Consider the following 16,472-nt stretch of genomic DNA (forward strand, 5'->3'; position numbering starts at 1 on the left):
ACAAAATAGTCAATAATCATAGCAATCTAGTGTTTGACAAACCCAAAGACTCCAGCTTTTGGGGTAAGAACTTACTATTTGACAAAAACTGCTGGGAAAATTAGAAACTAATATGGAAGAAATTAGGGCTTGACCCACAACCTAATACCACATGCCAAAATAAGATCTAAATGGGTTCATGATCTAGACATAAAGAATGATATTATAAACAAATTAGAAGAAGATAAGATAGTTTACCTCTCATACCTGTGGAGGAGGAAGGAATTTGTGATTTTAAAAAAAAAAACTAGAGATCATTATTGATCACAAAATAGATAATTTTGATTATACAAAAACTTTTTAACTTAATATAAACAAAACTACAGACAAGATTAGAAGGGAAGCAATAAACTGGGACTTTTTACATTCAAAGGTTTTGATAAAGGCCTCATCTATAAAATATATAAAATATAAATATAAATTTGAATTTATGTAAAATCAAGCCACTTTCCAATTGATAAATGGTCAAAGGATATGAACAGGCAATTTTCAGATAAAGAAATTGAAAGCATTTCTAGTCATATGAAAAGGTGCTCCATCCAAATCACTATTGATCAGAAAAATGCAAATTAAGACTACTCTGAGATACCATTTATACATCTCTCAGATTGGCTAAAATGACAGGAAAATATATGTTGGAGGAGATGTGGGAAAACTGGGACACTGATACATTGTAGTGAAACTGTGAATGGATCCAACCATTCTGGGGAGCAATTTGGAATTATGCTCAAAAAGTTATCAAACTGTGTATAACCTTTGATCCATCAGTGTTACTACTGGGCTTATATCCCAAAGAGATCTTAAAGGAGGGAAATGTTCCCATGTGTGGAAAATGTTTGTGGCAGCCCTTTTTGTAGTGGCAAGAAACTAGAAACTGAATGCATGCCCATTGGTTGGAGAATGATTGAGTAAGTTATGGTATATGAATGTTATTAAATATTATTGGTCTGTAAGAAACAACCAGCAGAATGATTTCAGAGGGACCTGGAGAGATTTACATAAATTGATGCTAAGTGAAATGAGCAGGACCAGGAGATCATCAATCACAGCAACAAGAAGACTATATGATGATCAATTCTGATGGACATGGCTCTCTTCAACAATGAGATGATTTAAACCAATTCTAATTGTTCAGTGATGAAGAGAGCCATCTACACCCAGAGAAAGAACTATGGGAACTGAGTGTGGACCACAACATAGCATTCAGCATTCTCACTCTCTGTTATTTGCTTGAATTTTGATTTCTTTATCAGGTTTTTTTTGTTTTTTTTTCCTTCTTGATCAATTTTTTCTTGTGCAGCACGATAACTATATGTGTATATATATATATATATATATATATATATATATATGTTTTATATGTATATATACATAAATATGTCAAAATATATGTTAAATCCAATATATGTAACATGTATTGGACTACCTGCCATCTAAGGGATGGGGTGGGGAGAAAGGGGAAATTTGGAACAAAAGGTTTTGCAAGGTCAGTGTTGAAAAATTACCCATGCATATGTTTTAAAAATAAAAAGCTTTTAAAAAATGTAAATTCATTAAAGAACTTGAATGTTTCTATGATCCCCATCATTATTCTGTCTTCAGTGTTACAGCTGATGGCTTAATCTCTTTAATCTTCAATTCTATTTCCATTGCAGTTCAACCAAGAATCAGTAAAGGCACACATACTATTCCTGCATACTATATTACCACCCAGATCTGTAACTTAACCCTGTCATCTCCAACCTGGAAGTCCACTATCTTCCCTACCTCCATCCACTACTAAGAGCCCATCAGTTACCCACCCATTTCAGGTAGGTCCCAGACATACTTTACTTCCTACCATTTTCTTCAACAAAAGGGAAGCAAAAAAAAAAAAAAAAAAAAGGCAAGCAAGCCCTCTTCTTTTCAATCATTTTTCAGTCTTATCTGACTCTTTGTGACCCCATTTGGTATTTTCTTGGCAAAGATATGGGAGCAGTTTATAATTTTCTTCCCCAGTTCATTTTCCAGATGAAAAATTGAGAAAAACAGAGTTAAGTGACTTGCCAAGAGTCACACAGTTTATTGTGTTTGAGGCTGGATTTGAACTAGAGAAGATGAGTTTTCCTGACTCCAGACTGGGTCTTATCTACTGTGCCACCCCTCATCCATCTCTAATTTCCATCTGTGGAACAATAATAAAATCAATATTACTATTTTTCATGGAAAGGCTATACCAACCTATTCCCTTAAGGGTCCATTCCACTTGAACTCCCCAAATCAAAATATTGAACACCCCTAGCCCTCTTTATGTGGAGTCTTCTCAGAAGGTAAACTCCTGGAGGGATGGAGCCATATTTTCTGTTTTGCTTGGCACAAATTAAGCACTTGGTACTTTTTGATTCTTTCATCCTGACTATTGCCATCCTCAAATTCCTAAAATTGTTCTCCCATTTACTTTTAGTAACTCCTCCCCCACTCCCCTTTACTTAATGAAAAGATCTGAAGCTACCTAACACAAGTTTCCTTATTTACTCATTGGCTCTCTCTGCAACACCCTTCTCAAAAGTCAACAACAGCAACTTTTTCCCCTCCATTCTTCCTTCTCTTTAATCTCTCAGAAGCATAAGACACTCCTTAAAAACTCTCCCTTCCTTTAACTTCTGTAACATTGAATTGTCCTGGTTTCCTTGTAATTTCGATCACTCAAGGAACTTTGATTCATTGCTCTTCCTGCACCCTAACTACCAACACCCAATAAAGTCAGTTTTTGACCCTCTTATTAGTCTCTCTTTAAGTTCACTTCTCTCTGTATTTTTCTTCCCTCAAGAAATTGGATCTCTTCAGAACCAGATCACTGTACACTTCAACAACAACACTGTATGAAGATATATTCTGATGGAAGTGGAAATCTTCAACATAAAGAAGAGCCAACTCACTTCCAGTTGATCAATGATGGACAGAGGTAGCTACACCCAGAGAAGAAACACTGGGAAGTGAATGTAAATTGTTAGCACTAATATCTGTCTGCCCAGGTTACATGTACCTTCAGAATCTAATGCTTATAGTGCAACAAGAAAATGGTATTTACACACATGTACTGTATCTAGGTTATATTGTAACACATGTAAAATGTATGGGATTACCTGTCATCGGGGGGAGGGAGTAGAGGGAGGGGGGGGATAATTTGGAAAAATGAATACAAGGGATATTATAAAAAATATATAATAAATTAAAAAAAAAAAAAAGAAATTGGATCTCTTTAGTTTCAACTCATGTGAATTTAAGAAGAAGACAGACAACAACTGGGTCCCTGCCCTCACATTTTAACAAGGGAGACCAAAAAAAATGCATATATAAGATAAATACTCTGTAAGTGGAAGGCTATGGAGGACAAGCTACAGGAAAGGCTTCATATCTCCTCTACACTGATAATCATTTGTTTCTTAGCAGACCTAACTACCAACATAAAAGAATGCTATAAGCAGAAGAGCAGCATCAGCTCTCCAGATAGAAATAACTATTACTGTAAAGGAATTAATTGACATTTAGATATATGAATCAGATTTCTATAAATTAGCCTAGGTCCTAATACCTAACAATCCTATTAGGTCCTCTTCACACAAGCACTCATTCTATCCTTAAATGTCTTCAAATCACATTTTTCAATAAGTTGCTCTTAGCAGGTCTCACTTAAACACTTACTCCATTAGAAAAGCTAATATTGTAAAAGTAATTTTCTAATCTACAAGAAGCAATAATTTCTCTGAAAAGTTTAAAAGCACATACCAAAAGGCTTTTTTTTTTTTTTTTTTGCTTTATATGCAAAATATAGATCCAAATGGTTTGCCACCCATTTCCCACTGAATTCTCACATGAATACCAACTTGTTTTGGTAGTTTTATGGCGTTCTAATTTTCCCCAAACTTATTTCAAAATAATTCTTATGAAGGTACCTATTCCTACTACAAAGGTCTACCTATCCTCCAGTCTTGTAGCAGTAAACAAGACTTGACTAAGGTTTAACAAAGAAATTAGGGCACACAGGCAATCAATAGCAGAGTATGAGTCCATAATGCCAGCTCACTCTGAATTTTCTTATCATTAACTACAAAACACTCAGTAAGCACCTATTTCTGAGTGGGGAGGTAAAGTGTTGAGGGGCTTGATGGAGAGGAAGATGAGAAGTTTGATTAACTCTTTCATAGAATTTCATAGCTAGAAGAAAACTTAAGGAATTATCTAGTCCTCTACATTTCACAAAGTACCCAGATGATCACTAGCAAGTCCCATGAGAAAAGCTCCAGTTATACTAAAGTTTTTGCCATCATACTCACTGTTTTTCTTGGCCCAAAAATGTAAAAAGATTAGACTGGCAGAGCAGCTATAGGTTCAGCTCCTTTCTGAAGAATCAAATCCTGAATTCAAGTCTGTTAATCTTGAAGTTAAAATGCATCTTTCAAAACTCTCCTGGTTAACCTAATGAATTTATTTTCTTCTTCTAAACCTTGGCAGTCCTCTGTACTTTGTATTTCATTTTCCAATTTGCACTTCCTTTGAATTACTATTTCCTATTAGTATGGTCTCTGAGAGGCTCTTAACTGAGCTTAACCAGATTTGTAAATAGACACATAAACACCTAACATTTATTCTCTACCAAAAGTCAATATGAAAGGAAGACTAAGAGCTCTGTAAGGAGGATTTGGTGTAAAAGCTATACAAATTAGTAATGTCCCCTCTGATTCCCTGTCCAGCACTGTGCTCCGTGTTTCATACTCAATTCAATATACATGTTTTAGGTACCTTCCTAGGTAAAAGGTACTGGGGCTAAAGTTCTACACCAAGCAGTAGTTTATTACTTGGTCATTCATTTATGCTTTTAAAAGTCATTACCTAAAAAGCACACTTTTAAGTTTGATTCAAAGGAAAAAAAAATTGTTAAAGGTAGCTAGAAGATCCAGTGTTGGAAAGTTTTGAGTTCAAATCCAGCCTCAGTCACTTACTAGCTATGTGACCTTGGGAAAGTCTGTCTGCCTCATTTTCTCAACTCTAAAATGGGTTCAGTACTAGTACACACTAACCAAGATTGTTGTGTGCTCTACAAACCTTAAAGCTCTATACAAATGTTAACTATTATGACGATGACATAGTTGAAAATTTGCTTGGCAAAGCAGATAGTGAACTAGTCTGAATCAGAAAGCCCCAAGTTCAATTATTGCCTCACACTCATAATGATTGTGTTATCAGAGGTTAACTGTCATTTATCTTCTAAGTGTCCTTAACAATTCCAAAAACAGAGCTTGGTCCTTGATATGGTTCCTGAACCTTCAAAAAAGGACTGATAATTGTGTTTCAATATAACTGGTTTCCTATTTTATGCATCTTAAATACATTATTTTGAAAAGGAGTCCACAATCCATAACACAAAATAATGTTAAGAACTTCTAATCTGAAAGTGTAAATTAAAGATAAGCTGCTCTGTGAGTTTCTACACTGGAGTTTAATTCTCTACACAAATAAAAATCATAAACTCAGACCCACAAAAAAAGAAATCAGATTATATGAGCGTGAACCCAGACACGGATCCCTATAATAAGAACTTGCTTCAGATTCCAAAGAGGCATGGACAGCCATCCAAAGTATGGTCATTCGAGTAAATAGTCAATCAGAGAAAAATCTATCTTTTCAGAACTCATTACTCAAAGCGTTCCACATAATCAGATTTTTATCGACAGAAGGAACAAGTAACTGGCTATATGCTATTTGAAGAATACATAATGCTTGGTAGTTTACAGTAAGTGCTAAAAAGCCTGGGAAGAGATCAGCTAAGCTTTCAGAATCCTTTGTTCTACCAGAAAATACTGGGGGGGGGGGGGGGGAGGCTGGGAAGAAGGGGAAGTGTTTCAGGGAAATCTTACATAGAAGTGGCAGCCTGTGAACTGAGCCTGGACTTTAAATGGCTGATTTGAAGGTACCCATTCTAAGCATGGGAACAGCTTCTTTGAATGGACAGGGATTGGAGGAGTGTCAAATTCACACAACTGCTAATAGTCCACTTTAACTAAAACATAGACTATTTGAAGTGTAGTAATAGCAAATTATGCAGGAAAGGTAAAATGGAGTCATATTTAGTACTTAACACCAGAGATCTTAGGTTTGTGAGAATAGAAAAGGTTAGATCCTAACATTGAGAAGATTACTTTGACAGCAAGGAGATGGCTGGATTGGAAAAAGGAAGTCCAGAAGCAATCTTATTTTCCTCTTTCTCCTTGACATGTACCATCTGTTTCTGTCAGACAAATTTCATATACCCTGCTCCCTTCCACCCAATGAATGACACCTTCTACCTTAAATGATTTTTCCCCATCCTCCCCAAACTATCCTTGAAAGCACAAATCTTATTCTCTACAAATATTCTCCAACTCATTCTGATCTTTCCTGTCTCTCTCAATTCCTGTTGTATTTATCACAAAGATATTGTATACTATCACATCATTTAGCATTTAGTTGTTATCTATTTCATTAGGCATTCAATAAACACAGATAGCAGTTATATAGCCTTTTAATATTTGTAAAGCACTTAAATTTTAGAAATAATGTGTGATGAAGTATATTCTACACATTGTAAGAATATAAAAACAAAGGCTCTGAACTTAAAGAGCTTAAGAAAAAAAGTTCCTCTGACCACAATGCTTTACAATTATATTATTTAAATAAATATTTTAATCCTAAGAAAAAGGACCATAAAATTTTATTCAGTAAATGCAGCAGATTAAGTTGAATTTAAATAAAAGCCCACCATAACATTATGGAATCTCCACTTAATCTTATATTTGGCCCCTGCTTCTCCAAAGTGAAGATGCCTATACTTGCTCTATACTAGGAACAGAATTTCTAACAATATCTTCATATGTCTGTCTGTCTGTCTGTCTGTCTGTCTCTCTCTCTCTCTCTCTCTCTCACACACACACACACACACACACACACACACACACACACACACAAAATGCCCTACAGATAAAAACTAGAATTCAATACTCTCTTGAAAACTTGACAAGATTTGGATAGGACTGAGAAGAGATCATAAAGACTTTCCACTCGGAAGGAACAACACACAGAAGAGGAAATGGAAAAGGCATGTTTGGAGACAGTAAATAAATCAGTATGATTTAAACAGAGATTTCAAACAGAATTGGATAAAGTCAGAAAAAGGAATGGGAATGAGAATATGAATAGCCCCGAATGGCAGGCCAAGGAAACTAATTGTACTATAGCCACAATTTAAATATAGATACTTCAGTTCAACTTAATCTGCTGCATTTACTGAATAAAAATTTTTGGTCCTTTTTTTCAGGATTAAAATTTATCATATTTAATATTTCACATCTTATTTATAACAATCCAACTATAACCGCAAGTTACGTTTCAGACACACTTTATATATACGGCTACCAATTGACAATGCTTCTGTGTGCTCCAAATTGAAGAAAAAATGCTATCCCATTGCAATATATATATAAAAACATACATGTACGCATGATTCTTCTAGAAACATAGAGAAATAAATATAATTGCAACTAGCTTTGATTGTAGAGCATCCAACCTGTTATTTAGCACCTCAGCAAACCAACAAAGCAAGGAAAAAAAATAACCTTAAAATACTGGCACTACAAGAAAAGCCAAAGATGCCAAATGCCATTTATGTACACAGTTGTGAAGATGATACTCTAGTGATCTTTGACCACCAGAATCACAAAAATAAGTGACAATGTTTCATGGCAATATTAGTTGATAATTGTTTTTTGTAGACTGTCCAGAAAACCATATAATCTCAAATTCTATACTTCACTTTTTCACTAAAGCAGAAAGGGACAGGAAAACCAACTATCTTCGAAGAAGGATTCCACATGAACATTCATTCTCTGGTATTCTCTCCGTCAGGAAGGTGACGCCAGATTCTCAACACAGTGTGAGTTGGGACAGGTTCTATCACGAAGGAAAAGCTGCTGTAACTTGGGACTGGCAACAGATGGTTTGTCTCTCATCCAAGAACCAGGCGACTTTAGTTTAAAAAAATCAACTTCACAATTATTACAATTATTAGGAGGCATGTTTAACTAGCAGTTCTGAAAAAGATCTGGGGGTTCTGGTGATCTACAAACTCCACATGAATTAGCAGTGTAATATGGCAATCCATGAGTTCTTAGCCACAATTACTAACAATGGGGAATTGATGTTTCCTCTGCACTCGTCCTGATCAAACCACATATAGAGGGCTATGTTCAGGGCCACAGTTTTGAAATGACATCAGTAAGCCAACAATGTGAGAAGATAAGCAAGATGGTACAAGGGCTGTTGACAGTACTGGAAGCTTACAGCCTAGAGAAGATCATAGATTTAGAGCTAGAAAGAACTTGAGAAGTGATCAAGTCCAACCTTCTTAATTATACAATTGGGACACTGAAGCCTATAGAAGGTGAGTGGCCAATCTAAAGTCACCCACGTAGCTTCTGAGTGCAGGGCTTCCTGCCCTCAGAATCAAGTATTCTGAGAGTGATCAAATCTGTTGTTTTGCTCCACAGAGAATCAGGCCCAATAAGTTGTCATTGAAAAGAGATAAATTTATACTCAAGGCAGCAATCAGAAAAATCCACAACTGGAATAGATTGACTCAAAAGGGAAAGGGTCTCCCTTTTTGGAAGACTTCATGCAGAGGATAAATGACTACTTGGGAAGAATGAAACAGTAAAGGTTCCTTTCAGGAAAGGACTGGACTTTCCCTTCCAACTCTAAAAATTTGTGAAGAGTTTGTGATGAGGCTCATCAGCAGGTTGGCTTCAGCATATGAATTTCTCAGCCACAGGAACTCACAGATCATCTAGGGGTGCCAAAGTAATTACTCTTCAAGCACAAGTCTAATCATGTCACTCCTCCGTGCCAGTGAATGGCTCCCTATTGCCCCTAGCATCTCATCCACAAATTCTTCTGTTTGGTATTTAAAGTCCTTCAAATCTAGTTCCAGTCCACTTTTATAAAAAAAGTATTTTAACTAATGACAAAGATGCAATATAGTACAAAAGAATAAAAAACACTATACAAAAACAATGAATTCTGCTATAGTTATTTTTAAAAATATATAATAAATTTATTCAAATAGCAATGTATTTTACTGTAATCCGTTTTGAGTCTTTGTTTTTGTCTACATGTTCTAATTACAACTATTATCGTCTTTTTTCTTTTCTTTTCTTTTTTTGTATTCTGTTTCACAATCCTTTTCTTCATCTGAGATGCACTCAAGCACCATCTTCTGTATGAAGTCTTTCCCAATTCCCCAGACTGTGAGGATCGTGCCTTCTTTGCTCCTTAATTACCCTATACTTAAATACTCTGTGTGTACATATTTATCAAGTTTATATTTATGCTCTCTGTATTTTTTAATGTACTTGTTGAATCTCCTTTTAAAATGCAAACTGAGTGTAGGGATCATCTCATTCTTTGTACTTATAGAATCAGCACCCAGAGTAGTTCCTAATTGTTCTACAAGTGTTGAACACCTGTTCAATGATTAATTATTCGTTATATCCTATGAGCTGAGTGTAACAGCAATGAGCAAAGTCTGAGTTCTAAATAGTCAATCTAAGAGAAATGAAAGGCAGGGAAAGGAAGAGAGGGAAAAGATAATCCAGTGCTACCTATTAATGGTGATTAAAGAAGGGAAAATGAGCAACAGGTCTAGAGAAGCATAGAAATGAAAAGAGAATATGATGGATTTCAAAGCTGAAAATGTCACAATATAATAGAAAATTGAAAGACATTACAATAATCAGCTCAGTGGGTAAATGGGAGGAAAAATAAAAGGAGATTCTGATTATAGTCATTGCCACATCACCCCCCCCAAAAAAAGGATATTGCATATAAACGCTAAAATGAGGATCTACTAATAAAGGCTAATTCTCATTTCAATACTGCCAAAAGATAAGCCAAGAAGCACTTCTGGCATGAGAGAAGGTCTTTCTTTAAAGAGATAGAGGACAATGGTTCTGATGCTGAAAATAACGTCAAGACTATTTCCTTTGTTACATAAAAAGGTTTGCTGGATACTGGTGATATATGAAGAAATGATATGTGGTAAAAATAACTAGCATTTAATAATAACAGTATTTCCATGGTGCTTTAAAGTTTGCAAAGTGCTTTACATGTATCTTAATTTATCCTGACAACTACCCAGGAGATAAGTGTTATTATTATCTCCATTATGTAGTTGAGGAAACTGAGGCAAATAGGTTAATTGATTTGCCCAGTGTCACATTATAAGGAATGTCTGAAACTGCATTTGAATTCAGGTCCCCAGGTCCAAGGTTCTATCTACTTCACCTAAAGTGCATCAGTAATATTTTTGGAAATTAGCTTTTAGGAAAGCTGAGCTAAAATAATAAATTTCCAGTTTCTATCACAATATGTGTTCCAAAGGATTCATGTGCTAACTAAATAGCAAGAGCAGATTAGAAGGGAAAACATTTGTAGAAGGTAAAAGAATAAACCACGGTAACCCCGGGGGCTATAAACTTTCCAAAAGACTAGGGAATTCTTACAGAGCAATAATTGCTAGTATTCAGACTACGACTTCCTAAGAGGGCCTACTTCTACAGGAACTGTGTGTCTATAAGTAGTCGAAGCCTCCTAGGAAATCTCTATTCTTAGAAGTGATGGTAACCCTTCACATCAAGGCAACAACTTATTAGAAGGCTTAGCCTAAAAAAAAAAAAAAAAAAAATTCCTCTTGGCAGACAGGGCTTCTTATGACATCTATTTTTAGTGGGAAGGAGGGCAGGAATAACTGCCATCGAGGATATATAACCAAGCATCTAAGTCCCAAGGGAACTTAGCAGACAGGGACTCCCAGGAAATATGTATATATCTGCTCACATGAAGAAAGCATGCTCTCATACTCTGGGGCAAGATGGCAGATTAGACTAGTTTTATTTGGTTTTGTTTGCCTGCAGAGCTACCCCTCCCCAAAATTGAATATAATCTTTCAGGGGAGAAATGGATATTTAATGAAACAGAAGACTTTAAAGCATTCCTGATGAAAAGACCAGGGCTGAATAGGAAAATCTGACATTCAAACAAAAGATTCAAGATAAACATAAAAAGGTAAACATAAAAGAACATAAAAGACTCAATAAAATTAAATTTTATATTCCTACATGAGGAAATGTAACTTCTAAGAATTTTATGCTAAGTAACATGTGACTCCTAAGAATTTTATCATTATTAGAGCAGGTAAAAGGAATTTATAAAGGTAGAGAGCATGGGTGTGACTTCAATTATGTTGAGATGATCTCTCCTCCAAAAAAAAAATTATGAAGAGGTGAGAAAAAGGGATAAGATATACTGGGAGAAGAAAGAAAGGAGAAATAGAAGAAAATTTTCTTATATAAAAGAAGTACACAAAGAAAAGCTTTTACAGGAGAGGAAAGTAAAGGGGCTAACAGGCAATGCTTGAACTTCACTTATTTAAATTGATTCAAAGAGGGAAGAATATACATACTGAGTTGGATATATATATATATATATATATATATATATATATATATATATATATATATATATATATATATATATATATATATATATATATATATATATATACACACACACACACACACACATATATATATACGAATCTTACTCAATAAGGAGATAAGGGCACAAGATAAGAGGGGTGGCAAGGGCTAAGGGAGATGAAGATTATAAAAGAGAAGGTAGACTGGGGATGCAGTGGTCAAAAGCAAGACAGACTTTTGAGAAGTAACAGAATAAAAAGAGAGAAGAGAGAGCAAAATAAAACAAAGGAAAATGTACATGAAGTAATCATAACTGTGAATGTGAATGGGATGACCCAACATATGGAAGCAAAGTGGCAGAATAGACTGGAAACCAGGATCTAATATCATGTTGTATACAAGAGACTGTACAAGAGACACCTGAGACAGAAAAACAACTGAAATGAAGGGCTCAAAGTCTATTATGTTTCAACTGAAGTGAAGAAAGCAGGGGTGACAATCATTTTCTCAGACAAAGCAAAAGCAAAAATAAACCTAACTGTAAGAGATAATTAGGGAAACTACATTTTACTAAAAGATACTATGAAAAAATGAAGTAATATCAAAAAATTTTACAAGTTTCTCTGATAAAGGTCTAATTTCTCAAATATATAAAGAACTGAATCAAATTTATAAAAATAAGAGCCATTCCCCAATTGATAAATGATTAAAGGATATGAAGAGGCAGTTTTCAGAAGAATCATCAAAGCTATCAATAAGCATTTTTAAAATGCTCTAAATCACTATTGATTAGAAAAAGGCAAATTAAAACAATTCTGAAGTACCATCTCACACTTACAGAAATGGCAAATGTTAGAGGGGATGGGAGAAAATGGGTAGTTTAAGGAATTACTGGCAGAATAGTAAACTGGGTTGACCCATTGTAGAGACCAATGTGGAACTATATCCAAAAGACTCTAAAACTGTGCATAGGCTTTGACCCAGCAATACCATTACTGTACCCTAAAGAGATCAAAAAAGGAAAAGGACCTATACGTATAATAGCATTTATAGCAGCTCTTTTTTTGGTTGCAAAAAATTACAATTTGAGAGGCTATTCTTCAATTGGGAAATGGCTGAACAAGTTGTGGCATATGATTCTGATGGAATATTATTGTGCTACAGAAAATCATGATGGGGGAGATAGTTTCAGAAAAACATTGCAAGACTTATAAGGACTAATACAAAATGAAGCAAGAAGAAGCAGGAGATCATGCTATACAGTAACAGCAATATTGCAATGATTATACAAAACAATTCCAAGGGACTCATGATATATTATTTATCCACACATAAATGGCACTTGATAAGTATTCTAATTTAAGTTCACAAATGGTTCCAAACTGAACATCTCTCAGACGAGAATCACCATTGATTTTGCTATGGTCTCCAAATCAAATTTACAGTTGTATATTACTAAAACCCTCTCCATAATATACCATTAATGGCCACCATACTATTATGCTATCAGATTTCTGGCCTATTCCCTGGATAAATCTGGGAAGTACTGGTAATTTTATAGGGTTGCGAGTATAAACAGAACCACCAACATCTTATCTTGAACATATCTTGTCCTCAAAAATAATTCAGATTGAGCACCATGAATGCCCATTTGGGTAGCTTGGCAATATGAGCCTTTACAGTGACTACTGACATATGCAGGCCACAAGGAAACAGATATTGCCCCTAAACATACATAAGCACACACTCAAAGAAGAAAACAAATAAATTTGTGCCTTGGCAAATTATAATTGATACATGCCTGAGTATCATTAGTAAAGAGAATCAATAGATAAATGAATATATTTTTTAAATCATATATTAAGCAATATGTGCCAAACACAGTAGATGATGATAAATGAGGTAAGAAAAAAAAAAATCAGTAAAGCAGCAACTACATGTTAATAATTAATAAAATATTATCGAGCTATTTACAAACTACCAATCAGTCAAGAAGAAAAACATACAAAAGATATGGCATTTGGGCTTGTACTGATCATTCCAAGGTTACCACCAGAGAAACTGGTAAATGGATGGCCTGGCTTAGGAAAGTGAGATATAACCCACAGCTCTAACAGTCTATACCTCTAGAATATTCTTCAGCTATGCTTTCACAAGGCAACTTGCTACATTAGAAATATGCTACATTTTACACACAATGTGAATTCACAGGAAGAGAGAACAATATAAAATAGAGCTTGTTCCCTAACCCACTTTATTCTCTTACTTTATTATTTTTAAGGATTATAAGGGAGGAAGGGAGAAATTTTTCTCAATCTATTATCACCAAAGATATGCAGGGATGACAGGAAAAAGGTGTGAAGGAAATGGCCCATTTGGAAAAGGACAAAGGTCCAAAGAAGACACAATTTCTACCCTTCCTGAATTCCTATATTCTATGTCTAGCAAGTTCTATCCAGTCTCTGAAGCTAGCCCTATTTCATTTACATCCATCCACTGATATATCTGTGTATAATGACTAAGAGCTGGAAAATCAGAGATAAGGTTGTAGATTTTCAAAGGAACTTTAACTAGTAAACCAAAAAGAAACACAAAGAAACACACATACACACAAAAGTTCGGCAGTCTTGAACTTCATTCATCTTTCAAATATTCATTTATAAAAAAAGAAAAGTACCTTCTCATATTCTTGGTAATGAAGTTCACAGACTGATTCACAAAAGCTTATTTAACACCTACACTTACAGACCCTCAGTTTGAAAGGAGCTAAAAAGTTGATGCAAGAATCCTTACTACATTACTGAGCAAGTGGTCATCTTACCAGCCCTGTGTTTCTTTAAAGACTGGGAAGTTGCTACTGGCTTGAAAGACTTGGAATAGTTATAATTGCTAAGCAGTTAGATTTTTTTCCCCCCATATAAATCAAAATTTGCCTCCCTGGACTTATACCTATCAGTCCCAACACTCTCTTCTAGGCACAAATAAAACAAATCTAATTCCTCTATTTCTTCCATGGGATAGCCTCTCAAATATTTGAAGACTTTGTCCAGGCTAACCACTACCCCCTTCAAGTAATCGTGGCAGGGCTTGTTTTCATTTCCCTTTATAACCCCGGTTGGTCAAACTCAACCATGGTTCTAAAGGCTCTTCAAGGAAGCACAATACTCATCTTCAGACACAAAGGTTATGGGTAGAAAGAACAGAAAACATATACATTTTTGGACATGCCAACTTTATGAATTCATCATAATGGACAGCTTATTTTTCACATGGGTTTTTCTTTCTTTTTACTAACATTTTTAAGTGAGTATGGGGGGAAGCAATAGCAATGCTTTAGGAAAAACTATAAAGAACATATTTTTTGAAATGCACAGAAGAGAATAGAGGGAGTTCAAAAAAAAGTACAAACAAGGCAATTTTTGAAATTGTACTCATGCACATACACACACTTAAAAAAAAAAAAAGCAAGCAGTAAGAAATGGAGATGCAGTTTCATACAGAATCTTTTTTGTTTGTGTTCTGCTGTCTGTATACAAATGTTCCTTTCTTAGTATTTAAGTTTAGAATAAAAAGTTTCACCTTCCCTTTTCCCTCCATTCCCTCACAAAAATCTAATCCTGCTGGAAGGATTTTTTATTTGGTACAGTAAATGGATGGATTTGAAATTAAAGGACTTAGGTTTAAATCACAGCTTAGACTCGGTGTGACTTTGGACAGGTCATTTCTTTCTGAGCCTCAGTTCTCTCTCTGTAAAATGAGAGAATTGAATAAGATATCCTCCAAGGTACCCTAAAGCTCCAAATCCATAATCCTATGATCCCCTGGCCTTGTTCAAGCTGGTCAATATTTTGTCTAAAATGTAGTACTCATATCTAACAATATATTGACTTTAATTTACCTTATCATATATACACTGCTCTTATGAATGCAGCCTAAGATCTCATTAGCTTTTTTGGATGTTATGTCACATAGTTGTCAGATCTTTCTCATGTAAACTGTTGTTTCCTAGCTTTATTGTTCTTATCCGTTAACTGTGTAGTTGATGGTATCCCTATTAAATTTTTTCTGGTAAGATTCTGTCTATTGTTCCAGCCTGTTGAGATCTTTTTGGCTCTCTGCAAACCGTAGGAAAACAGAAAAGACAAAAATGGTAGTCAAAAACACAAACACATTTCACGTCACCTGCTTTTCTCTTAAAAAACATTTGCATGAAAGAACATGTCAAACTGTACCAATAATTTTCAGACATGGGCAAAGTTACAAATTTGTTTTGCTTAACTATGCTCATTTGTTACAAGGAAGAATTCAATTGGAGGAAAGGAACAATTTTTTTTTTTAAAAAGGGAAAGAGCATCAATAAATATTTGGAAAGAAAAAAATTATCTAACTGAATTATGGCACCAAAATTATTACAGAATAATAAAAGCAACATAAGAGGGTGTAGCATGTAGAAATAGCACTAGACTTGCCATGACAAGACCTTGATTCTACTTCTGGCTATTCCACTTACTAGGTGAAGGTGGGCAAGAGATTTAACCCCCTAAGAGCCAATTAGAAAACAAACATTACATTTCTACAGCACTTTAAGATTTTTTTAACACACTTTATAAACAATCTCAAATGAGACTCAAAACGAAAACAAGTACTTACTGTGTCTACCCTGGAAAGGTTAGATGAGAAAATCAGTTAAAAAAAACTGTAAAGCATTTATAATAGTGAACTCTTACTATAAAGAATCTCCCTACCACATATAACAATGTTTCTTTGGGAAAACAGAATTCTAACCTGGCAGCCCAAGAATATGCGTCTCCCACCTCCTGGAGAGAGCCTTGTCACCTAGGCTGAGGAAGGGGCGATAACCAAGCAGTTCTACTAACTTGTGACAAT

The 16,472-nt window shown here is 35.0% G+C and overlaps 1 protein-coding gene across 4 annotated transcripts in view; it reads right to left on the reverse strand.

Moving 5' to 3' along the window:
• The window catches only part of EXTL3 (exostosin like glycosyltransferase 3), a 90,058-nt gene that overhangs the window by 71,145 nt on the left and 2,441 nt on the right, over positions 1–16,472 (reverse strand). The window lies entirely within an intron of this gene.

Source organism: Sminthopsis crassicaudata, chromosome 2 (genome assembly GCF_048593235.1).
Source record: "Sminthopsis crassicaudata isolate SCR6 chromosome 2, ASM4859323v1, whole genome shotgun sequence".
Classification (NCBI taxonomy): Eukaryota; Metazoa; Chordata; class Mammalia; order Dasyuromorphia; family Dasyuridae; genus Sminthopsis; species Sminthopsis crassicaudata.